At 39.4% G+C, this 26,345-nt stretch overlaps 1 pseudogene; it reads right to left on the bottom strand.

Moving 5' to 3' along the window:
- Window positions 1–23,677, bottom strand: part of LOC143849940 (beta-glucosidase 12-like) — a 28,278-nt pseudogene extending 4,601 nt beyond the window's left edge.
- Between the last annotated feature and the right edge of the window lie 2,668 nt (window positions 23,678–26,345).

Raw genomic sequence — 26,345 nt, forward strand, 5'->3', positions numbered from 1 at the left:
AAATACACAGGATAATATTTCTAAGCCCGCCTTGAGATCAGACAGTACTCATGTCGATAATATCGAATAGAGTAGTCATCTGATCTCCTTCTTTCCTAAAACAATTTATTTAAATAAAAGACAAGTTTATGAACCTCAAGAGAGTCTCACCTGAACACCATTTATTACTGTCTTCAAACCCTAACTCAAAGCTTAGTACAAGAGAAGAATATTAAATTTTTTAACAGATTATACAAATGCATGCAATGATATTTCTGATTTTTATAAATTTTGATGCATAACAGGGGACATATCTGAAAGGTTGGGTGAAGAAATACTTGCAACAACACCATGCCTCATAACTATATCAATTCTCTTCAGACTTTAAAAATAAAAATACAAAATAGTACTGATAGCAGAAGGAGAATTAAGCTAATGTAGATTTGTAATGCAAACAGTGAAAAAAATTGATATTGTAAAAACTGTAAAATGCCAAGTATTCCGTTTGATCCATCCATTCAACACAATTCAACTCCAAATCAACAAAGAATCGAACTAGTGTACAAGTATATGAATCATTAAAAACTTGCACCAGTGAAGGGCCATATAAATTAATAAAAAAAAAACAGAAACAGTGAAAAACTATATAAATCGGTGAACACTGGACCAGTGCATAAATCTGTGGAACAGTAACTGAATCAATCAAAGGTCTCAACTATTAAGCATATACCCTTGTTGGACAGCAGTTATGCGTAGAACAACAGCTATGGACTATTTATTACCGAAATAAGAGCCAAATCAAAAACTGTATAGTGACACAGCAGGTGCCCAATTCTTGAACTGAAATATCATGAATTATGGGCCACATCATGGGCCACCTAGTGCTAAAACAAGTTGAAACGTGAACTGAAATTTTGTGTAAAACAGTGCGACAAATGTGTGAAGTTCTGTGCAAAACTGGGTATCCAGTTCTCTTTCAAATTTTACTCCAATGCAAATCAGAACTGAAATCCAGTAAGCAATAGGACCTTGACTGGTCCTGCACAGGAGGTAACACCTCTCCTTTTTAACATAAATGTCATAGCAAGGGTGAAGGACTGCACATGTCAACAAAAGGATTATGGCCGTCACTAACAAAAAGGGTTGAACTGTGCTTAGACATGTGCATTAATACAGGAGGGCATAACAGATCATAGAACTGTGTCAAAACAAGAGCAGCAATGTGCTAAAACTGGGTAATTTTGGAGATCAAATCTGTACAGAAAATGAGCAAGATTTATACAAGGATTGGACATATTTAAGGACAGATTTGTGTATTTGAGCCATACAAAACAGGAGCTAATTTCAGTCATCATACAGGAATCACCTCAATTTGCATCATTCAATGAACTCAAGATTATGAACAGGCCCTAATAAGAATTAGATTCTAGAAATTTCAACTATAACTCCAAAAACCTTGTAATCCATTCAAGTTGAACTTCAAGATGAGCAAGTGAACATAGAGCTAAACCTATGTAAAGAAATAAGACATCTATGATAACCATTTGACATGTGAGCACAGTTAAGTAACCAAATCAACCACTATTACCTCAATCAAATGAAACTACTTTGGTGTATTAATCAGTCATATCTAATAAAATCTGGGAACATTTTTAACACTAATTCTCGTTCTAATAGAAACTAGAACTACAAAAATTTGATGATTATACCCAAAAGAAATCCAAACAGAGAGCCTGTTTCAACAAAAATTTTCAGATCAAAATAAAAATTATCTTGAACAAAATAACCATCTCTTCTCAGGTATTTACAAAAAATCCACGATGATAAATAAATCAAAGTATCTGAAAATCAGTCCTATTCACATTAAACAGCATTATAACACGTAGATTTCCATCCAAAAACTGAATTGAGAGACACACCATAACATCCACAGATTTTCTTTAGATTTCTTATACCATCGGTATGTAACATATAACTATGTGAGAGACTAAACTTAAGCTTAAAATAAACACAGAATTAGAAAGGAGGAGAACAAATAATTAAATAATAAGAAAAAATGGGAGAAATTCATGATAAATACGAACGAGATTATGATCAACAAAATAATTGAAGAACATCTCTCACCTCATGCTTAAGGTTCAGAAAATTATTTTAAACGTGAGATCTGGATTTTCATTTTAGCATTAAACACTATGCTCAAATAAATTGATTTAACCATATTAACAATCACAACATCATTTTAAAGCATTAGTCATGTGACCAGAGAATAAAATCAAGCTCAAAACTCTAAGGAACCTACTATTAAGATCTGATTCAAGAGAAATAAGAAAATGATAAGACCATTACCTTTTTGCTGATTTTCTTCACCTTCCCCTCAGAAATTGGTGATTATTCCTGCTAATCAAGCTACTACTTCTATCTTTGCTCTTCCAGAAATCAGATCAATCGGATAAGTGCTGGAGAAAGACAAGCAACAGATTTCCCCCAAATTTCCTTCCCTCTCTCTCTTTCTCTTCTCAGATCTGAGATCTCAGATCTCAGATCTCATTCCCTTTCGAATTTGCAACGAAAATGGAAATAAGGCTTTGAAACCAATAGATCTGAGATTGAAAGTTGCAAACCGAGATTTGTAATCGGAGATCGGAAAATGATCAGAAAATGATTGGAACAGAAATGTAATCGGAGATCGGAAAATCGGCGAGAAGAAGATGAAGGAGATCGGAGAGGAAGAGTGTGGAGATGGAGGAGGTGCTGCCGGCCGGAGACAATCGGACGGAGGAGGATCATAAATCCGGTCGGATTTGCAGAGAAAAGGTTGGAGGAGAAGGAGGTTGCTAGAGGAGGAGATGGATCGGAGAGGAGGAAGAGGCGGAGGATGCGGCTGCCGGAGAATGATCGGATCTGATCGAAAAATCCGATCGGAGAAGATGATTGGCAAAGGGAGAAACCCGATTCCCTTTCTCTCTCTCTCTGTTTTTCAACGAGAGATGAACAGTCCTCCTCGCTTTCTTCTGATTTTTCATATTTATAGAAAACGAAAGGCTACTGATAAAGGCACTCCTATTTTTGATGGGCGCGCGGTTCGCTAAGCGCACCCCGCCGCTTTGTCTTATTAGGAGAAAGACAAAAAGCCATTATTTGATTTTCGAAAATACACCCCTTCTGCAGATTATTTACCCCCTTTACAGGTTTAAACTACGACACTGTTTCGATCCGTTCGCTGATCAAACAAGCTCGGATTCCAACAAAATTTTACAGGGATCTAAGGGGGACCCTAACCTAGCCTAGGGTTGAATTTGGGGTCCTAATGGATTGATTTGGCGAGGTTTTTGGAAAATCAACATGAACTTGGGTCCGGTCAAAATGGGGTGTCTACACATGGGAAAATGATGCCGACCAAGATTAGTAAGAACGTGCACTCTTCAAAGATCGAAATCCGAGGACGGATTTTCTCCAACCTGGGGAGTCTGATGCAGCGCACATCTCTTGAATTCGGCAACAATATTCTGGAGAAGCAACATATCTTGCTACTTCATTTCTTTAGCTAAAAAAAGATTATCATCAATAGATTTTAGGCAATATTTTAGGAAATTTACTTTTATCATCAGTCCAAAAGTAGTAGTTTTCTATTTTTTAGGAGTAGTAGATTTACGACTATTATTTTGGTTATTAAAAGTACCCTATGTTACTTTGTGGGGGGACTTTTTTTATGGAATAAAAAATCACACGTTTTGTGTAGAGAAGATTGAGCTTCTTCTTGGGGTTTGTTCCCAATTGTGTTTGGATTATTAATTTCTTCTTTCTTCTGCTCACACTAGTAGGTTTACAATTTTCCTCGAGAATGGGAAAAGTTTTTTTTTGTAAAATGGGTAAAATTTGATATAAAAATTTTCTGCGCGGAAAATTTCCATGATAACAAACGGAATTACAGATGGAAAAACTCATGTTTAATGCATATCATTATAATTTGTGACCCGTGTGGACAGGGGCGGAGCCAGGACTTTACACTTTGCCTGCATTGGTCATTGGGCTAGAGAGTAGGGATGACAAAGGGATTTTGCAAGTCATTGGGGGCGGTGGCCACCCGCACGCTATATGCCGCCCTTGCGTGTGGATCATCTCTTGCTTCTTATCTTATTAATTACATATAAATTTGTTATTTTCAAAAAAAAAAAATTGTAATTTTTGCAATTAAAAAGTTAGTAATGTGTTGTTTTGTAGTGACATAATAGCGAGGGCTGTTAGGAAGCTCCCTGACAGAAGCGTGTCTTCTTAGATGGTTAGAATATGATAAAAGAGACCCTTAAAAACATGGTTTTAAATTTCAACGGCCAGAATGTTTTGATTTCAGATGCTGCCAAAATGAAATCCACTTGGATGTGGAAAAATACTTTTCATTAATGTTTAGGTTGAAATATGCTGCAATTTTTCATATAAAAAACAAAGTTTCCATTGAAATGTTGATATTTCGACAGAAACCGACCCTGATAAAAATCAACTTCACTTGCAAAAAATAGAAGAACAATATTCCTTTAAGGCCCGTTTGGATACCTCCCATTTTGTATTTGGATTTGGAATTGAGATTTGAATACAATTAATAGATCCGGCAGCTCATGTAGAGGGAGACAGAGAGGGAAGGGGGTACTTCCTTGCAGGGGAGAGGCTGAGGAGTAGAGAGGGTGAAGGAAACTGCTAGATCTGTGGATTTCCAATTTCTTATTTCTACAGCAAATTTAGAAATCTGATTTTTTTCATTGTCAACTGCTGAATTAGAAATCCAAGAATTTGATCCAATCCAAATTACAATGCAAAAAGGGCTGCAAATGTGAGAAATCCAAATCAAAATCTTCTCGGCATCCAAATGGGCCCTTAATATATTTCTAAATGGCAGATAAAAAAAACCTAGTGGTGAAAAACCTAACCTAGATTCTGGTCGTGATTTCGTACCGAAACATTTCCATGATTTTAAAACAAAGCTATTGTGTTTTCAAGGAATACAACAAAGCTAAAAGCAAAAAATTTGAAATGAAAATCTCAACTCAACAAAGCCTTTGTCCCAAACTAGTTGGGGTCGGCTTTTGAAATGAAAATCTATGGAAAATAAATTTACCAAATGCTGAAAAATATCTTCCCATTGAAAAAAAAAAAAAAAAAACCCTAATTTTCCCCTGCATCCAAACAGTATGGTTCGTGGTTTTCTGAACCACGAACCCACTGGATCACCACAAGTGTTTGTCCATTACCTCTGGTTCGATTAAAATCAGAGGATCCTAAGCTGTTGATCAATATCTTGCTCAGAAGGGCATATAAAAGCCATCTCCAAGATTCTAACAAGATGCTTTTTTCTATCAAGATTTTGCTAAATGGCTAAGGATCACCCCCTCATGAACTGGAACAATGGATAGCCCTTTAGACTAGGGATTGGCTACTCTGCCTGTATATGGTATATTATACCCTATTCATTGGGGCTGTTCTCGACATGAACAAAGGATAGTAGCCTATCCAAGTATAAAATAAACCTGAGCTTGCCATCCCTGTGGAGAAGAGCCCCAATAGATGCGTAAAATTAATTGCGTCCATGCCGATGTGCGCAGAGAGAAATAGGGTTCTGCTTTGGGATTCTTGCAGGAAAGGGGATTTTTGCAATGGCTTAGAGGCAAGGAAATCGAAATAGAGAGAAATAGGGTTTTGCTTTGGGATTCTTGCCGGAAAGGAGATTTTTACTTGTGTATTTGGAGGTTTTGCTCGAATTAGAGAGAAATTGGGCTTAGGTTTTCTCAAGGGAGTAACGGAAATCTCTCGCGGAGGTGGTAACAGTCTTTTATGATCCATGGAGCCTCCATGACTGATCCAGAGAAACCATAGGACAAAGAGAGTCGATAAAATGGGGAAAAAAAGGGGAACTCAAAATCTTGGTAATTGGAAGTGTTGTAAATGCGGTTTCTACAACTTCAACAGAAGGGTCGAATGCTGGGGCTGCGGAAAAATTTGGTCTTCTTTTGATATTAACTCAGCAAGAAAGGTGATGGATCCGAATCTTAATGCTAGAAACTCTCAAAGGATCGTAGTTGAGGAGATAGTTGGACATCCTGGTATAAATACCACTGATTCTTCACTTAACATTATTTTTGGAGAACCAGAGAATGGAGATGTAGTTCCCCTGGTGTCTTTAAAGGGCTCTAATCGTAGCTTATGGGGTAGGATCGGGTCGGGATGGTCTGGTAATGTGCAGGCGCTGGAGTTTTGGCTCAAACAAAGGAAGGTCTCTGAGGGGTCTATCAAGGTGTATAAACTTGATGTATTGGAAGTGATGATCGTCCTAGAATCGGAGGAAGCTTTGTCGAATGCAAAACTCACATGGTTTTCTGCAAGGAATTCGCCATTTGTGGAGATGAGTTCCTGGAAGAAGAAGTTTGAAAACTTGGTTGAGTCGGAGTGGTGGAGTATTTCTGGAATTCCTCCTCATGCTTGATGTGTGGAAAACTTTAAGAAAATTGGTATGAAAATTGGCCGGGTAATCGAAATAGATGATTCATGTAGATCTGCAAGGGGCTATCAAAGGGCTAGGTTGCGTATCGCAGCTAGTTCGGAATGCCCGGTGGTGGTGTCTATCCCGGTGTGTATTGAGGGTTTAACGATGTGGGCAAAATGCTCGAAGGACCCGGCGTTAACCAATAAGGTGCTGTACGAATCATTGTCGGATCGGAGCAGTTCGCAGGGATCTGAGGAGGATTTCAGCGAGGATGGAGATTCCAGGAGAGCTGAAGGTAAATTGGCAAGGGTGCCGGAGATGGTGGCGGTGCTAATTAGCGAGGAGAGGGAGGGCGCACGATCTACGGCGCATGATAGGCTTGGGGCGCATGATAGCGATGAGTTTGAAAATCAAATTCATCAAACACGTGTTAATTGCCGGATGGAGAGAAGTGGGCAGGCTGAGATCTCGGGTTTTGCTTCGGCGGGTAACAGCTGTATGGGGATTGGTGAAGATAATCTTTGCAATCAGCCTACCGGTTTGACCGGTCATGATTTACCAGGATGTTATGGGCTTGGTTGTTCTATGGCAGGTAGGAGGTCTATTGTGGACTCTCCTGTAACTGAACATGAGTTACAATCTGTGGGCCCGGTGGATGGGCCATTTAATGGGCTCAGAAATCATTTGCACCAAATGGTGGATGATATAATCGGAACTCTGAAAGCCAATGTTGCTCATGCTTTTGAGCCCAGAACACCTACTCATCCTAGAAGCAGGGGATTGTCCCACGGGACTACATTTCCACCCTTGATAGAGTTCTCTCCCATTCCAAACTAGTGTTTATCGCCTCCTGGGGTAGGGATAGTATCTTCGGATGCGCAGGAACTGAGTTTTGGCGAATGGAGGGAGATATCTGTTGGGGCAGAAAGGGTAACCGGTGGTGAGGAATTTTTGGGGGGTGATTCTTCTATTTTGAACCAGGGTAATCCTCGAGCGAGAAGACGAGGCCATTATCTGGTGGAGCAGGAAATTCCGGCGGAAGTTGTGTTCCATAGAATTAATGTAGCAACCTGCATAGATTCATCATGCGTTGATCATATTTCTGAAGTTCCGGGAGGAGAGCTCTGTTTAAGCGATGGTAGGAGTCCGATCCCTCTAGGTCGAGGAGGTGTAAATGATCGGAACCATGTAATCAGGTCTCATATGGAAGCTGTTCTTTGTAGCCCTTGCGGTTCGCCCATTGCAGGTAAAAACTCTACTCTTTCATTTTTGGGTAGGGGAATGGAAAGGAAGGTTCTCTTTATCTTATTGGAAGTTGGTAGGGGAATGGAAAGGAAGGTTCTCTTTATCTGTAGCCCTTGAGAGAGTGGAGGATAAAATTAGGGTTGCCTTCTCTGGGGTCTATGGTCCTTCTTTAAGAGTGGAAAAAAGGATGTTGTGGGAGGAGCTCAATGGAATTAGGGCACTGTGGCCCTATCCATGGTGTTCGGAGGTGACTTTAATGAAATCAGATTTGTATGTGAAAGAGTCGGATGCAGGAGATCCAATAGCAATATGATTTCTTTCGCTGATTTCATATCCGAGCACATCTTAATCGACCTCCCATTGATTGGTGCTCGTTTCACTTGGAGTAGAGGGGACAACTTGAGTAGGATAGATCGCTTTCTTATTTGCCCTGAGTGGATGAGTTTGGTCCCGGATGTACATCAAATATCTATTGCTCACTCTGTGTCTGATCATTGCCCTATCCTGTTGGATCCGCGATTGGAATCATGGGGACCCCCTCCGTTTCGATTTGAGATTGCGTGGTTACAAGTCCCTAAGATGGAAGAAAGGTTGGGAGAATGGTGGGCTTCCTGTAACTTTGAGGGTCCCTCTGATGTGATTATTGGGAGGAAGCTGAGATTTGTTAAGAAAATGTTGAAGGAGTGGGCAAAGGAGAAAAAAAGCGCAGATTCTTGCAGGAAATATTGTTTGGAGAATAGAATCAAAGAATTAGGTTCTCTGGAGGAAGAGGGGTTGGGTAATATGAATTCTAGGGAGGAGTTAGGTAGAATTAGAGAGGAGCATAAATGTATTCTTCTCCATGAGGAGATCTCATGGAGACAAAAGTCTAGGGTTAAATGGTTGGAAGAGGGAGATAAGAACACGGCTTACTTTCACGCTATGGCTAGTGTGAGGAGGAGGAGTAATCGGATCGAATCATTGATGGTTGATGAAGTGAATGTATCGGGCAAAGAAGAAATCTCAAGAGCTATCTTGAATTTCTATCAATCATTGTATTCATCTGAAGGAAATTCTAGACCTCTTCCGGAGAATTTGGAGTTCAACCAATTGAGCTTTTCACAAATGATGAATTTGGAAAAGCCGTTTGAGGAGGAGGAGATCGAGAAAGGAGTATTTTCTATGAGCAGAGATAAGGCTCCCGGACCTGATGGGTTTTGCCTTGCTTTTTTCCAATCATGCTGGGAGTATGTTAAAAGTGATATAATGGGTTTCTTTTATGAGTTTCATCAGGGTATGGAACTGGATAAAGGAACCGGGGCTATGTTCATCACTCTTATACCCAAGGTGGAGGGAGCTTCTAGGTTAACGGAGTATCGCCCTATAAGTCTTGTGGGTTGTCTCTACAAAATTTTGGCTAAAGTCTTAGCGGAGCGCTTGAAGGTGGTTCTTCCGGTGATTATATCGGATTGCCAATGTGCTTTTGTTGAAAAAAGACAGATTTTGGATTGTTCTTTAATTGCGAATGAGGCCATTGATTCATATCGTAGACTTCGAAAGAGAGGCATATTGTGTAAATTGGATATGGAGAAAGCTTATGATAGGGTTGATTGGGTGTGCTTAGATCTTCTTCTAGATCGAATGGGATTTGGTTGTAGATGGCGTAGTTGGATGAAAGTCTGTGTATCCTCCGCGTGGTTTTCAATTTTAATCAATGGATCTCCGAAAGGCTTTTTTAAGTCCTCTCGTGGGCTCAGGCAGGGGGATCCTCTATCCCCTTTCTTATTCGTTATTGTAGCTGAAACCCTCAGTAGGTTGCTTGCTAAGGGTAGTGGTATGGGATTATTCAAAGGATTCACAGTTGGTGATGACAATGTGGAGGTTACTCATCTCCAATTTGCTGATGATACTCTCCTATTTTGTACACCGGAGATCTTCCAAGTGCGAAATTTAAAAGCGATCTTGAGATGTTATGAACTTATATCTGGTCAGAAATCTAATTTTCACAAATCTAGGTTGTTTACCCTTAATATTCAGTCGGATGAGGCTTTGATCTTGGCCAAGATCCTTAGGTGTGAGTTGGATTATCTTCCCTCCACTTATTTGGGTCTTCCATTGGGGGTTGGGAGACCGAATAAGGATTTTTGGGAACTCATTGTTGAGAGAATTGATAGAAGGTTGGATACATGGAAAAGGAATTTGGTTTCTCGAGGAGGTCAGCTAGTGTTGGTTAAGGCAGTATTGGCCAACATCCCGGTTTATTTCATGTCTTTGTTCAAATGCCCGGTGTCCGTTGCTTTGCGTATTGAACAGATTCAAAGGAGATTCTTGTGGGGTGGGAATAAGGACAAGAAAGGCATTGCCCTGGTCAAATGGAAGGATGTTTGTGTGCCTATCAAGTTTGGTGGTTTGGGTATTAGGAGAGTGAGGGAGTTTAATCATGCGTTATTGGGCAAGTGGTTATGGAGATTTGGTGATGAGCATTCTCGGTGGTGGGTAATGGTTATTAGTAGTAAGTATGGCCGAGATTCGGGGAGCTGGGCATCAAAAGATTTGTTTAAAAAGAAAGGTCTGACGGTGTGGAGAGACATTTTAAAAATGTCCCTCTCCTTTAATTTGAAAGTCAAGTATAGAGTGTATAGGGGTGATAGGATTAAGTTTTGGAGTGATGTGTGGTGTGCGGAGGGGTCTTTAATGTCTCTATTCCCAAGACTATATAGGGTTGCATCTAATAAGCAGGCCTTTGTTGGTGATTGCTTTAAATGGATCAATGGTGTCATTGAGTGGGATCCGGGATTTAGGAGAAACCTCTTCGATTGGGAGCTTGAACCAGCTTCTAATCTTCATGTTCTTCTTAAGAGTTGCTACATTAAGAGAAATGGGGAGGATAAAAGAGTATGGACAGAGGAACCTTCAGGGATTTTCTCCGTCAAATCATTCTACAAAAGCCTAATGCCCTTCACTGACCCTGCATATTCGGCAAAGGTTTGGCGATTCCACTGTCCACCTAGAGTTTGCTTCTTTGGATGGGCTGTTTGTCGTGAGCAGATTCAAACGATCAACTTCCTGAGAGACCGTGGCATGTGGCTTATTGATCATTGTCCCTTATGCCTAGAGGATGGGGAGTCTGTGGACCATCTGTTCATGCATTGTTCTTTCACCCGTCTCATTTGGAGATTCATTTTCATGAGGTTTGGGATTTCTTGGATATTCCCAAAATATATTTCAATGTTGCTTCATCATTGGAGTTTCGTTCCTTGGAGGGAGAAAGGTAGAACCTTGTGGAACTCTTGTTTACTTGCCACTTGGTGGATCATATGGAAAGAGAGAAACTCTAGAGTCTTTGAGGGTACGGCTAAATCTCCTCATTGGCTCTATTTGAAAATTATCACGTTGGTCATCTCCTGGGTAAGATGTTTACCTTTGTTCCGGTTTGTTTCGGCTTTTGACCTTTGAGAAGGGTGGAGGGAGGTTTGTGTTAGTAGGGAGAGGAGTCCTCAAATAGTGCAAAGATGGGAGCCCCCTCCTCATGATATGTTTAAAGTGAATTTTGATGGTGCAAGTTTTGGTAATCCGGGTCCGGCCGGGGTGGGAGGTGTTTGCCGTGATGATTGTGGAGACGTGATTTGGGCATTTTCTGGTCCAATTGGTTTTTGTGATGCATCGGAAGCCGAAGTTAGGGCTGCTTATCATGGTATTAAGAGTATTAGCAGAGGTATGTTGGATAAAGCTATTGTGGAAGGAGATTCTTTGAATGTGATTCGGTGACTTAAGCAAGGAGTGGCTCCTCCTTGGAGATTCCTGGCCGTATTTGATGAAATAGAGGATTTAATCATGGGATCATCTATTGTTTTTAATCATGTCAGAAGGTCGGCTAATGAGAAGGCGGATTTGCTTGCTCGGAGGGGGGTTTCTGCTGAATTGCTTGAGTGGTTTGATTATCTTCCTCCTTGAGGTTTTTTGTGCTTTCCTGTATTTTTCTCTCTTTCTTTTGTTTTCTCTTTGTATTCTTGGGGTGGCTCATCTCGGGCTCCCGTTTTTTCTTATTCAATATTGCCATTTCAAAAAAAAAAAAAAATTAATTGCGTGCATATGTCCCTAAACACTCACTTGATAGCACTTTGAACGAATGTAAGATGGCGATGGTAGTAGTCGATTCTCAAGTCGTCCTTTAGGGCTTGCTCAAGTGTTAAACTGCTGTTGTTGAACTCATCTACTCCTGCCAAACAAAGAAAAAAAAAATACCACGATAGCACCAAATAATAATTACTAAGGCCTTGTTTGTTTTGGAATTTGGAAATTGATTTTGAGTCAAATAATCAGTTTTGGACTAAGAATCAATTCTCATAATCTAAAACAGTGCCTAACAGCACTTTCAAGCTTTCTTTCTTCTCCTCGTATTCTTTTATCCATGTTTAGTGCATAATTCATTTATAATTCGATAAAAATGATTTAAACATAAAAGTTGTTTATCATCTTACCGTTCTCGGTGATGCAAATGACAGGGTTATTGTATCTTCTCTTTACGTAAACCAATAAATCTTGGATTCCTCGTGGGTAGACGTAGAGCCAAGTAGAAGCAGCCTACAGTTTAGCTTCAAATGTATCACATACCAAGGAAAACAAACTAGCCACACATGATTGCAACATATCTACATATAAATATATAGGCTGACGGTCATTTAAAAGAGAGAGAGAGAGAGAGATGTACCTTAGGCCCAATGGCAATTCCATTTCGCTCACCTGTTACAGAAAGGGAAAAAAAAAACTCACTTTGGAAGTCTTCAAATTATAAATTTTTCATCAAAACATCTTAAGTAAAAACAACACATTCTATAGCTGCATTATTTTTTTTCAAAAATTTCGCAGAAGTTTTCATTTTTTTTTTAGATTTTTTTAACCGTACCAAAGCATGATCGAAACGTAGATATTAAGAACATAAGATAATTGACAATAGGGTCTATTTGAATTTACCCGAGAGACTAGCACGGGAATCTGTAATGTAGCTTATGTTAATTGCATTAGAATGGGGAATATCAGTTGCGTAATTAGCAGTGTAGTAATTCATTCCGATGAAATCGTATGACCCTTTCACCATATCAGATTGCTCTTTGGAGAATTTTGGGAGCCGATTTCCCACGTGAGACCTCATTCATAACGGATATTCACCTCGGATTAGAGGGTCCAGGAACCTGAACAAACCATGAACAAACAATGTTAAGAAACAATTAAGATAAAAGTAGTGTAGATTAGAGAACAAATTTTCTCATGGCTCATCATCCAAGCATGAAGTCGATTGCTCGTCCGGCAGAGTCATGGTTCGATTTGGACCCGGAAAAGGGTACCATCCAGGCACATACTAGGTTTATACCAATAATTCCCTTTTGAGATGCCTGCAATGATAGTTCATCCCGAACATTGGATAATTAGATCATCTAAAACTACTCAAGAAAATTAATGAAGCTTTTCAATTAAAGAAGATTTAACTAATTTTAACAGAAGATCCAGAAAGACTTCTCAATTTTGTACATTATGAATACAGAGGATCATTTCTATTTGCCTAAGGGAAACATCGATTTCTGACCCTTTGTTTTGATACCTTGCACTAGGGATAACGTTGAAGTATAAATGATTAAATAACACCAACTGTAACAGCTTAAGCTTTTGAGAGTAATTGGTTGTTTCACACGGTATCAGAGCTATTGTCTCATAGCAGGTCCTGGGTTCAAAACCCAACAACTCCTTGGTATTAAAAATCCACGTCTAAGGCCAACCCAAAAGATCAGAGTTTTCTTCAGATTACTTCACGTTCTCAGGCACAATCCATTTCAAATTTGAATTGTCCACAAGAGTCCTAGACTCCTAGTAGGTCCTACTTACAATGTACACAGTTAACATTCTCAGAAGAGGGTGAGCGTGAGGCCACACCAGAAGTAGTGCAACAGGTTAGCGACAGGTTAGCGACGTAGGGTTAATGGTAAGAGAAGGAATAGAAGAGGGCAACTTGAGACTTCAGAGAGCCGAATGATAAAATACTTAAAACAGGAGTACTTCGAAAAAAGGCATATAGCTTAGTTTTACTAAAATGCCCCTCAAATAATCCATTTCAGAAACTTATTTTGATACCTTGCACTAGGGTTATCAATGGATTGGATCCATCTATGCCATAGCCACGATCCACTCTAATCCTTTATCAGTCAGATTGGATTATGAGCGTTCTTTCGATTATACTTCCCGTATCTCGGTCACTATCAATTTCAAATTGGACCATCCACCAAAGTGTCCCAGTAGGTCCTACTTACATTACTTACGCTGTACACAGCTAACATTCTTGGGTGAGGGTGAGAGCGGACATAAGCTGTAGCTGCACAGCGGGTTAGCGACATAGGGTCAATGGTTAGAGAAGGAAGAGTATAGGGTAACTCAAGTCTTCAGAGGGCTGAAAGACAAAATACTAAAAGCAGGAATCGTTCTGAAACGGCATTTTGCTTGTATTTATTAAAATAACCCTAAAGTAATCCTTAAAGTTATAAAAGATTGAAGGGTATTTTCATAAAATACTATAAAAAAATCGGATTTAGCACTGTCCCTCAGATTTTTATTACTTGTCTGGATCCAATGGGATATAATTTTGGATCTGATGGTAGGGATCCAAAGTGTTGAACAATAAAGGATAAATTAACACCAACTCTAACAGCTTAAGGTTTTGGAGTAATTGGTTGTTTCACATGGTATCAGAGATATTGCCTCACGGCAGGTCCTAGGTTCAAAACCTAATATCTCCTTGATATTAATATTAAGAATACACGGCTAACACAGGGAAAAAAGAAGAAGAAGAGTGCCCACACGAGAGGAGTGTCGAAGTATAAATGATTAAATTACACCAACTCTAACAGCTTAAGCTTTTGGAGTAATTGGTTGTTTCACACAAAGTGATGTGGTGTCTAGCTCCTATCCATTTAAGTTTGGATTCGGATGGTCCATCAGACCATTTGGGTCCATTGACATTTGACACCCCTACGTTACACCATTCTTTAGGAAGTCATTATATGTGACCTTGAATTGCAATGTGAGAGTAATTTCGCCTTCTCGCAAGTTGGTATAGATACTAAGGTCGTGGAATCCTTACTCACTTGGTACTTCTCTTTGTAGTGTTTTACAGCAGCCACATGAGCAAGAAGCAAGTTATGGCCCACGATATAGGGCTCAGTCCCAGAATTTCCTACTGTACAATTTCCAGCCTCCCAAGGAGAACATTGGCCAGGCGCAGAAGTGCCGAGTACATAACCAGAAACACTGAAACTCCATGGCTCGTTCAAGGTGATCCAGTGCTTCACCCGATCACCAAATTCTCTAAAACAAAGCTCTGCGTAATCACCAAAATCCGCCCTGTAAGACAAAAAAGATTTCATGTAAGCTAAACTACTTTAGAATTGGCTTTCTTTAGTAGAGCTCTTATTGAGTAAAAGGAGGTTAGGGAAAGCTTATTATACTATCACAATTTTGGAGCTTAAGAAACCACCGTAGTCATCTTCCAGGCCTTGAGGAGCATCCCAGTGAAAAAGAGTTACAAAGGGCTGTATACCTGCTAAGAGAGAGAGAAGTATTAAAAAATGAGTGATGACTGGTGGATATGAGATAGAAATAGAAAGATGTGCTGAATTTTGACGGTTGGATAAGAGCTCGTTGATCAGGTTGTTGTAGTATCTGATGCCTTCCTGATTGACTCCCCCGTGCAGATTTCCATCTGATGAGATTTAGAGCAGTTTATGAAATTTAAGATATAAAGAGCCACTTTTAATTAAATCAGAATTTAAACAAAATTATTCAAAACTGAAAATATTTGTTCTCTTTTGACTTACGCGGTAATATCCTGGACCAAGAGATGGAGAATCTGTATGCATCCAGGCCCATATTTTTCATAATTTTCACATCTTCCTGAAACTTTTAGGTATCAAGAAATAGTCCAAAAAATACACGACAACTCAAAGCTAAAAGTCATATTTGGCACTTGGGTTTGAGAATTCAAGGATGTAAAAATTTAGGGAGGTGATAAAGAAAAGGCAATGGCTGACCTTATAACGATGATATGATCTACTGCTACATCTCCGTTACTTCTGTCCTTTATCTTTCCTGTTCCACCGGGTAAGAAAAGATCACAAATAAATAAATAAAGTAGAAGTCTATAAGAAGAGAATTTTATTGAGAATCAAAGTACTTATAAATTCTTCAGCACATAGTTTTATATAAAACTACTCAAAACATTCCTAATGGTAATATTTATTGAATTGAGAAATTTTAAACATTTTACAAGTCCATCTCTGATATTTAGAAGCTCTGTAAAGCTCTTATCAATCATGGAAATGAATAGAGGGAGGAAATACCAACCCTCTGCCTATGGGTTCTTTTAGTTCCATCACTTTCCTAGGTAAGCATAATGAAAGATGGATTTTTTGAATGTGGAACAGCTTGTTTAAGTTGCCTTGAATTTGGCAAGGCAAAGAGTGACGTATGCTCTCAGGACTCTCTTGCTAAGAGTCCAATCTACAAGGGGTTTTGCAAACACGTATCCTATTTTACATAGGAAACGGTAACATCATTTTTTAAACTAATCAAAAACGGAAAAGCAAGCCAGTAAGCTGAGACTTGCGTTAAACTTTGAAAACGTGAGGAGAGAGAGTTGGGGCTGCGACTAGGAGAGAGAAAACATATTGGTTTTCTACACTGTAAAAAGAAGAAATCTAGGGTTCTTCTTGGGCAGTTTTTGGTAAAGGGAAAGTAGAGAAGAAAGGCTTTGTGTTTCTCTTGGGCTTGAAGAAGAAGAAAAAGAAGCAAGGCATCTAGGGAGCGAAGACGCTTTGATCCTAGAGGGCATAGAGATTAATTCTTTTGTAATCCGTAGAAAGCTTGAGCTTTTGTTATCCGGTGAATGCTTCTTGTAACCCAATTATTTTCCACGTAGTGAAATCTTTTGAAGTCTTCTCCCGTGGACGTAGCCACACACATCGTGTGGTGAACAACATAAATCTTGTGTGTGTTTCTTGTGGTTTGGCTTGCACTTTATTATTTTGTTCTTGCAAATTTACTTCGGAAACGTTGCGTATTGTTAACACGCAAATCCGAAAATGCTTTCGTGTTCGGATTGTTAACTTGTCACCGCGGAGGGCTGATTTAAGCTCCAATTCTGCAACAAGTGGTATCAGACCTTTGGTTCTACAATGGCGGTGACGGTTTCTAGCGCAAAGTTTGAAGTGGAAAGATTTGACGGAAAAACTAGTTTTAATTTGTGGCAAGTCAATGTTAGAGATTTATTGGTTCAATAAGGTTTACATAAAGCACTGTTAGGGAAGGCTAAGAAACCTACAAATATGTCAGATGGTGATTGTGATGACATGGATTTGAAGGCTATGAGCTCTATTCGCTTGTCGTTGGGAAACGATATCAAATACCATGTTATGTATGAGAAATCTGCGGCGGATATGTGGTTGAAACTTGAGAGCTTGTACATGACAAAGTCTCTCACAACTCGGTTGTATTTGAACAACAATTATACACCTTGAATATAAAGGAAAGAACTGAAGTGATGGAACACTTGAATGCCTATAATAAGATAATTTGTCAATTATCGAATATTGATGTGAAAATTGACGACGAAGATAAGGCCCTGATTTTGTTGACTTCTCTACCTCCATCGTATGAACATTTGGTTACAACACTACTCTATGGTAAGGATACCATAGAATTGGAGGAGGTTACTGTTGCTTTACTTTCTAATGAGATGAGAAAGAGGCCTACGAGTGAGAAGCAAGCAGAAGGTTTGGTTGCCAAAGGTAGACCACTAGAAAAAGAGAATGGGAATAATTGAGGCAGGTTTAGGTCAAAATTCAAAACAGGAAAAGGCAAGATAAAGTGTTTTCATTGCCATAAAATTTGGCATATAAAGAAAGACTGCCAAAAACACAAGGAAGATCTGGAGAAGAAGCGTGGAGAGGCTTCTGAATAAGCAAGTGTGGCAGAGGACTACAGGAAGGTGCTTACTGCATCATCAGGTATTGATTGTTATCATGACACATGGATCCTTGATACAAGATGTTCTTTTCATATGTGCCCACATAGACATTGGTTCTCTACATATGAGCAATTGAATCGTAGCTCGGTTTTGATGGGGAATGACAATTCTTGTAAGACAATTGGGATGGGAACAATGAATATAAAGATGTATGATGGAACCGTTAGAACCTTGACAGGAGTTAGACATGTTTCAGAGCTGAAGAAAAATTTAATTTCTTAGGATGCTTTCGATATTAGTGGATGTCAGTTTGCTGGAGATGGTGGAACTCTGAAGGTTGTAAAGGGTTCTCTTGTGGTCATGAAGGCAAAGATGGTCAAAAATCATTTATATGAGTTGATGGAAAATACAGTGGTCGGTGGAGCAGCCGTTTCTACAAAAGAAGATGGTGTGAGTGATTTGACACAGCTTTGGCATATGCGGTAGGGTCATATGAGTCAACAAGGTTTGAGAGAGCTCAGTAAAAGGAATCTACTCAAGGGTGTTAAAAGTTGCAAGTTGGACTTCTGTGAGCATTGCATATTCGGAAAGCAGAGTAAGTTTTAAAACTTCAGTTCATCGAAGCAAGGGCAAGTTAGACTATGTGCACTCAGATGTGTGGGGACCAGCTCCGGTTGCTTCAAAGGATGGTGCTCTCTATTTTGTGACGTTCGTTGATGATTAGTCTACAAAAGTATGGGTTTACTTTCTATGGAGAAAATCTAAGGTGTTTTCTACATTCAAGCAATGGAAAATCATGATTGAGAAGCAAACCGACAAAAAGGTGAAGTGTCTGAGGACAGACAATGGAGGAGAATACAAGTCTTCTGAGATTATTGAGTTCTGCAAGGGCGAAGGCATAGTTCGCCACTTTACTACACCTGAAACTCCAGAGCACAATGGAGTTGCAGAACGAATTAACAGGACTCTTCCAGAGAGGGCTCACAGTATGTTGAGCAATGCTGGATTAGAGAAAGACTTCTGGGCAGAAGCGGTAAATACAGCATGTTACTTGGTCAACAGGTCACCTTCAACAGCAATTTCTTGCAAGACTCCAGAAGACGTATGGTCTGGTAAACCTAGTGATTATTCTAATTTAATAATATTTGATTGTCCTGCTTATATTCATGTTAAAAATTATCAACGCTCGAAACTTTACCCAAAATCCAAAAAGTGTATCTTTCTTGGATATGGAAGTGGGGTCAAAGGATTTATCTGGTGTATAGATAACTTATCTACACTCGTGTGTGGAAACCGTTTTCTATATATATATATATATATATATATATATATATATATATATATATATATATATATACATACATATAGGAAAGTGTTGGTGAGCTTAAGCTCACCAAACTTATGGTGAGCTTAAGCGCCCCAATCACATGGGTCCCACATTTTATGTGGTGATCCAAACCATTCATTTGCAAGGCCCTATCATAGATATGGTGTGTACCAAAAATCAGCTCCATAGGATCATCCTAACCCCTCCATTTGTGGAGGACAAAAATGGGCAGATTTGTGGACAAACAATGTCTGTCCATTTTGACCTCCACAAATGGATGGGTTAGGATGATCCTATGGAGCTGATTTTTGGTACACACCCCATCTATGTAAGGGCCTTTCAAATGAATGCTTTGGATCATCCTAACAAAGTAGGCCCCAATGTGATTGGGCGCTTAAGCTCACCATAAGTTTGGTGAGCTTAAGCTCACCAACACTTTCTCTCTCTCTCTCTCTCTCTCTCTCTCTCTCTCTCTCTCTCTCTCTATATATATATATATATATATATATATATATATATATATATATATATATATATATATATATATATATATATAGAGAGAGAGAGAGAGAGAGAGAGAGAGAGAAAGTGTTGGTGAGCTTAAGCTCACCAAACTTATGGTGCGCTTAAGCTCCCCAATCACATGGGTCCCACATTTTCTGTGGTGATCCAAACCATTCATTTGCAAGGCCTTATCATAGATAGGGTGTGTACCAAAAATCAGCTCCATAGGATCATCCTAACCCCTCCATTTGTGGAGGACAAAAATGGGCAGATTTGTGGACAAACAATGTCTGTCCATTTTGACCTCCACAAATGGATGGGTTAGGATGATCCTATGGAGCTGATTTTTGGTACACACCCCATCTATGCAAGGGCCTTTCAAATGAATGCTTTGGTTCATCCTAACAAAGTAGGTCCCCATGTGATTGAGCGCTTAAGCTCACCATAAGTTTGGTAAGCTTAAGCTCGCCAACACTTTCCTCATATATATATATATATAACTTATCCCTTGTCTGTGTTGAAGTGTTCTACTCCAAGATCATGATCTTCATCCCTTAGAATATATTATGGCACCCTCCACTTAGCCCACCTAAAGTATACAAAGAATTTATCCCATATAATTCCTTTTTTTGGACAAAAGAACATATGTGACCCATAGCATTTAGCGGGTCTAAGCTAAAAAATGAAGGACTAGAGGAAAGCCCGAAGTGTTGTCATTTAAGTAGAATCCTCAAAAATTATCACCACAAACTAATAATCTCCTCAACTTTTCCCAAGACCTATCTATTGAATTCAACATTCTATATGGCCAATTATAATCGATTATGAGCTTATGATTTCCAATTTCTGCACTAATACCCCAAGAGTATCTTATGCCGATTGGGTTTTACTTAGCCCATCACCAGTATGCAAAGAACTCATCCATAATTGTAAAAAAATTTGGGACCAAATAACACATGTAAGTGTAATCAAAGTTCAGAGATGATCAGGAGAAAGATACATTTCTTCTGTAAAAAAATTAAGCAAGAGAAGAAATACAATTCCAAAGTAAAGCTGAATCATTGTCTTCTAGTAAGAAATCAATCAAGTTTTGAAACCAAAATTCTCCAAATTCAGCCCCAAATCAATATTTCTAATAGAAAACCCCCAAAAGAAATTGTTCAGACAAAAACCTTCAAACCACAAACATGAAAACAAAATAACCAAAATATATTGGATTCATTGACGTTAACATCGTTATTCCCGGCTATGGAATCTCTGATTTCAGCAAGAGCAAAAACCCAAATCTATTCCAAAACCAAAGAAAACCTTCTCGATTTTTCTGACCCTTCAAAGATAATATTCAGGGACCTGATTTTTTCACCCCACTGTAGGATCATGCGCCCCACTGTTAACGTGAGTTGGCATCAAAAGTATGCCACAATTTCCTTTTTCAAGGGGGGCGCATAATCCTATAGTGGGTGAAAAAATCATCTCCCTACTATTCAATGTGTGATAGAAGTCCTAATCTGCCACATAAGTTTTGCATATACTTCCACCCATTTTACTACGTCTTAAATGAGTTTTACATTTACACAAATGACAAAGCTCACACGGGTGGAAATCCTAATTTGAATACAAAGAAAAAATTTACAGTGTAGAACTAGACTTAGACCTTCTAAGGGTGGGAGAATTGGTTTCAAAAGGTCCAGAATCAAAATTCTCTTCTATTTTCAAGAAAAAATTGCAAGCCAATTAGACCTTGATCTTTCTCATGAAGTATTATTTTCAATGGATTTTTTATATACCTCATACATAGCATTTGGTGGGAATCACCATTTTACACATCATGCTTTTGTGGTGACACCCACGATTTTACACCCATGCATAGAGCATGGGTTCGGCCCACTATTTACAGCCCATGTTATGATGGGTGAGACCGATTCGCACCCGCTCTTCACTTAAACGCTGTTGACAACTCGTTAGGAACAGAGGTTCTTACTGACCAGAGGCGTGTGGATATCAAAAAAATAGTGGGGTGAGAATATCAGTTTCCCACGTCACTTGTTGGACTTTTGATAGGAAAGTTGCACAACCTCTCAGCACGTATTAGAATTTTGATAGAAAAGTAAAGACTTCCTCTTGTTTGATTTGCTGTATTGCATTGAAATTCTGGGAGACTCCTTCGGATGTTTCAAAAATAATTATTGCCATTTGCCTATGTAGCGCCATGTGTGGCATTCGTATCCCCCTTCTCACTTTCAAACCAAATTCTATTAAAAACAGAGAACTTTGGTAGAAAAATCTTTGAAAGGATTTTTTTTTCTCTCTCTTTCTCTCTCATCCCTATCAATCTCTCTTCAATCTCTACACTGGTAATGGCACCTCCAAGTGATATGGCTGTTAACTACCAACCTCTCCAAAAGCTTAGTGCGTGTTTGGGGTACTGTTTAAAACATCATTTGGCGTTTGAAACACCGTTTTGGGGCCAAACGGTCGTTTGGGAGTGTTTGGGTGCGCAGCCACCGTTTGAAACACCGTTTTGAACCCTCAAAACGGCGTTTTGCAAATGAAGGGGGAGGTCCGTTTACAGAATGCCGTTTTGAACAGAGTTTTTGGGCTGTGGGTTTTTACGTGTTTGCCCTCACCAAAACCCATTTTTATGTCTATGCATGCGATTTTATGCGTTATGTCAAATACCAAAAAAGTGGGGGTGTTAATATCATTCTTAGGACAAAAATTTGTTAAATTGTTAATATTTAATTCAAAACAAGGGGCTAATGATATCATTATATTATCTGTTAATTTTAATTTTGTAAAGAAAATAGAATTAAAAGAAACCCTAGTTTCTTACTTTCTTCATCTACTTTGCAAAGTTGCAAACCCTCTCACGCCTCACTGCCTCAGCGACTCGACTCGTCCGTCAAATCCGGCCGTTAAGAAGAACCCCAAAGGTATAGCCATTTTTTTGGGCAATGATGTTTAATTTTAATAGTGTTTGAATGGGATCCTTATGACCTTTTAATATTGGGCCTAATGAGAGAGTAGTTGAGTTACATTTAGGCCAACCAAACAATACCTTTTTTGGTCATTTTACCACTAAAACTCCGTTTTGGGGCATTTGCAACCAAACACACAATACCTCCGTTTGCCGTTTAAAATGTCGTTTCGATCTGGCCAACCAAATATGAAAACGCTGTTTGGCAAAACGACGTTTTAAACGCTATTTCAAACGGTACACCAAACACACCCTTAAGCTTTTGGAGAAAGGCGTTATTTGTCTTTTATACTTTAACAATGTCCCGCACGTGTGGCCCACTTGGCAAACATGTGGCCATGCGGCCCACTTGGCAAATATGTGGCACATGTGGTCCCACTATCACATGTGGATTTTTGCTATCGGGAGGATTGAACTCGAGACCGTTGGCTCTGATACCAGTTAACTTACCAACTTCAAGCTTTTGGAGAAAGGCGTTATTTGTCTTTTATACTTTAACAATGGCCACGGCCCACCGATGACCAATGCAAGCTGTGTAAATTAGTTCGGCCCCCAAGTGTAAAATGCAAGCTGTGTAAATTAGTTCGGCCCCCAAGTGTAAATTCTTGGCTCCACCCTTGGGCACCCCTACGCTTTCCACTACTCTCCGATGGCCACGGCCCATCGATGACCAATGCAAGCTAAGTGTAAATTAGTTCGGCCCCCAAGTGTAAATTCCTGGTTCCACCCCTACCCTTTCCACTACTCTCCGAATCAAAGTTGCACAACCACACACTACAATGCCCTATAACCCCAGCCAGCAAAAGATAGATAGAAAGTAGAAACAAAAAACTACCTGTGAGAGAGAGAGAGAGAGAGAGAGAGAGAGAGAGAGAGACCTGGGTATCTGAGTGAAAGTATCCCAAATACTAGGGCCTCTGCCACCTTCCTTTGCTGCTCCTTCATACTAAAATTCCACAGAATTATTACTGAAATGACCGATTTCCGCTTTTAACTCGTACATTCTAAACGCCACAAGAACAGAGAGAGAGAGAGAGAGAGAGAGAGAGATGAAGAAGCTGTCCCGAAAATGAAACCTGCCGGAAAGCTGGACCTGTTAATCGGAGCCGGGTTTTGAGGTGCACCCTCTCCTCTGACAAGCCCCAATAGACCCACAACAATGAGAATAAACCATCCAAGTGCCATTGTAATCAAAGAATGGGTTCTGATCAACACCACCCTTGTATCCCACCCTATAAATATACATAGAGAGAGGTAAGGTTGTAAAATCCCTTCATTTAGTGGGCCCCATTATGAAGATGTCATATTCTTAAATCTCCTAATAAGGGTAGTCATACTTTTATATGGCCTGTAAAATTTGAGAATGTGACTTCAGCATGATCCAATCCCTTCATTTGGTGCCCCCATCATGAAGATGATTTGGGGCGCTACATCACTGTAAGGTTGACCCTTTAATGAAAGTTGCACTAGCGAACGGGTAGGTTAGTGATCAATAATATCAAATCTCAAGGGGCCGTTTGGATACACGGATTTTAGAATCCATGATTTCTTCAAAATTGTAGGTAAGAGACAAGACAAGAAGTGGACCAGCCGTCGTTTTTTATTCTCGCCCTTCTTTCCGTCAGCAAGAAAGTAGCAGATCTTCCCATATTTCCAGATTTTAGAATTCTCAGGATGTCGGAGAGATTTTTAAAACCTAAATTTCTCACTTAAAATCCAAAAAATGCTGTCAAGAGATTTTTAAAACCTAAATTTCTCACTTAAAATCCAAAAAATGCTGTCAAGACAGCTTGATCATGAACCCTCTTTTACACTGTTTTCAAACTAAAAACCTGGATTCTAAAATCCGCGTATCCAAACGGCCCCCAAGGATAATGTCTGTACTTTCAATATATACGATGGAGCATCTTCTAACATCGACCACATGGAAAAATGCAATGGCATTTGGGCACGTAGGAAGGCCACTTCTTATCTTCTTAACCTCGTTTTGTCCCTTTTTTCTTGTCCACATCTCATAAATATGACAACAGTTTGGTCAAATTAAGTAACTTCATGGATGGATGGCTTGAAAGCTTTAAATAAGCTAAATAGGATAAGCTATATGGACTTTTATTCATAACTAGGATAAGGTATAAGGACTTTTATTCATCACCTTCGTTTTCATTGATTCTTTCAAAGATTGAAGCACACTTCCAATAGTTTGGGGAAAGTTTGGGCAGTGCAGCCCCGTGGAATTTTGGATGCAATTTTGTCTGCAAAGTAACTAAGTGGGTTGGAATTTAGGATATTTCTATCTTTTATCTTATTCTAAACTGATCATTATCCTTTTATGTTTATCCCTTGAGTTGATGTTTATCCTTTTATATAAACACTCATTCGGGCTCTTGGTAAATTATTCAAAATTAGTTAAATCTTATTTTTTTTCCATTGGCAAATTGAATGGCAACAATCATTCTCCTCTTAAAAACCTGCACAAATCAGAGGGTTAAGTAATCCCATGTGAGAGATTCTTGTGGCATCACTAGTGGGGCCTAGCTAACGAATGGCTTGTCATGGAACATAACTTGGCTCCATAACATCAATAACATCATGGTGGAACTTCCTCCATAATGACAACGTGGCCGAGTAAAAGAGTGTCACATGGCGATTCACTCAAACTATATTATGCTCTTTGAGCGCATGACGAGCAAGGATCAAACCTTTATGGAAGCCATCATCCACGAATCAGATTTCGGCACCAACAGCTAGGAAATTTTGTGGAAAGCCATTTCGCGGATGGCTTTTGCATGATAGAGAAGCCACCTCGGATGAATTAAATGAACAAGACAAAATCTGTTAAAAAGTCAACCTGTTTGAGTGCTCTCACGTGCAAAAACCAGTTGTGACATGGCTTTTTGCAGAAATACCTAGCAAATCCCTTATTTTTGTGATCCTAATTGGAGTTTTCAGGTCATTAAAATAAAACAGTGTATTTATTTGATATTAGAGAAGACCAAGCATATGATTCTACGGAATAATAAAGTTTGGTGGTTTAGTCGAATGGCTGGCATAGGATCGTGGAAAATAGGGTTAACATGATGACAAGCCGCGAAATGCATGTGGATCGAGGGGCGGAGCCACATATAGCGTGGGGGTGGCCACGGTCCCCCAATGACTTGCAAAATCCCATTTATCATTACAACTAAAAAGGTTTTAGCAGCGTTCACGAACGCCGCTAAAAGGCTGAAATACATATACCGGAGTTCATGAACGCCGGAGTGCTTATTCGGTTTATACCGAACCGAAATAACCGAAATCAAGAAACCGACTGTTTTTCAGTTACCCAAAGTTTTGAACCGAAACCGAACCGATTGTTTGGTCAACCGAACCAAACCGATCCGAAACCAATTTCTGTTTTTCGGTTTTAACAGAAAACCGAATTCTGAGTATTAAAATCAGAAACCCTAAACCATATGCCACTACTGTAAGAACAAAATCTAGCACATTAACTAACAAATAATTTCCAAACAAAAAAATTACCTAAATCAGCTCTGAAGATGATGGAGCAAGAGCCCTAAATCTGCAACAATAAAAGAAAAAAAACCTGCAAATCAGTAAGAATGAAAAATAAGAAGAGAAGTGGAGAAAATGGGGGAGGAAATCATAGAACCTGAAAACCCTAGGGTTTTGGTGCGTTGCAAAACCGTATTTGCTTGAGATGGAGAAGGTGAAGTTCTTGAGATGGAGAAGGTGAAGGGGAGCATTTTTCCACCGGCTCCGGCCTCGGTCAAACACCGATTCTTGTCATTCCGGCGAGGTGGATCGACCTCTCTCTCTCTCTTCTTCAAAAAGAGCCTTTCTTTTTATAAAATTT

This window comes from Tasmannia lanceolata, unplaced genomic scaffold, assembly GCF_043159265.1.
Source record: "Tasmannia lanceolata isolate RefF3 unplaced genomic scaffold, GAP_Taslan_0.1 ptg000003l, whole genome shotgun sequence".
NCBI classification, from domain to species: domain Eukaryota; kingdom Viridiplantae; phylum Streptophyta; class Magnoliopsida; order Canellales; family Winteraceae; genus Tasmannia; species Tasmannia lanceolata.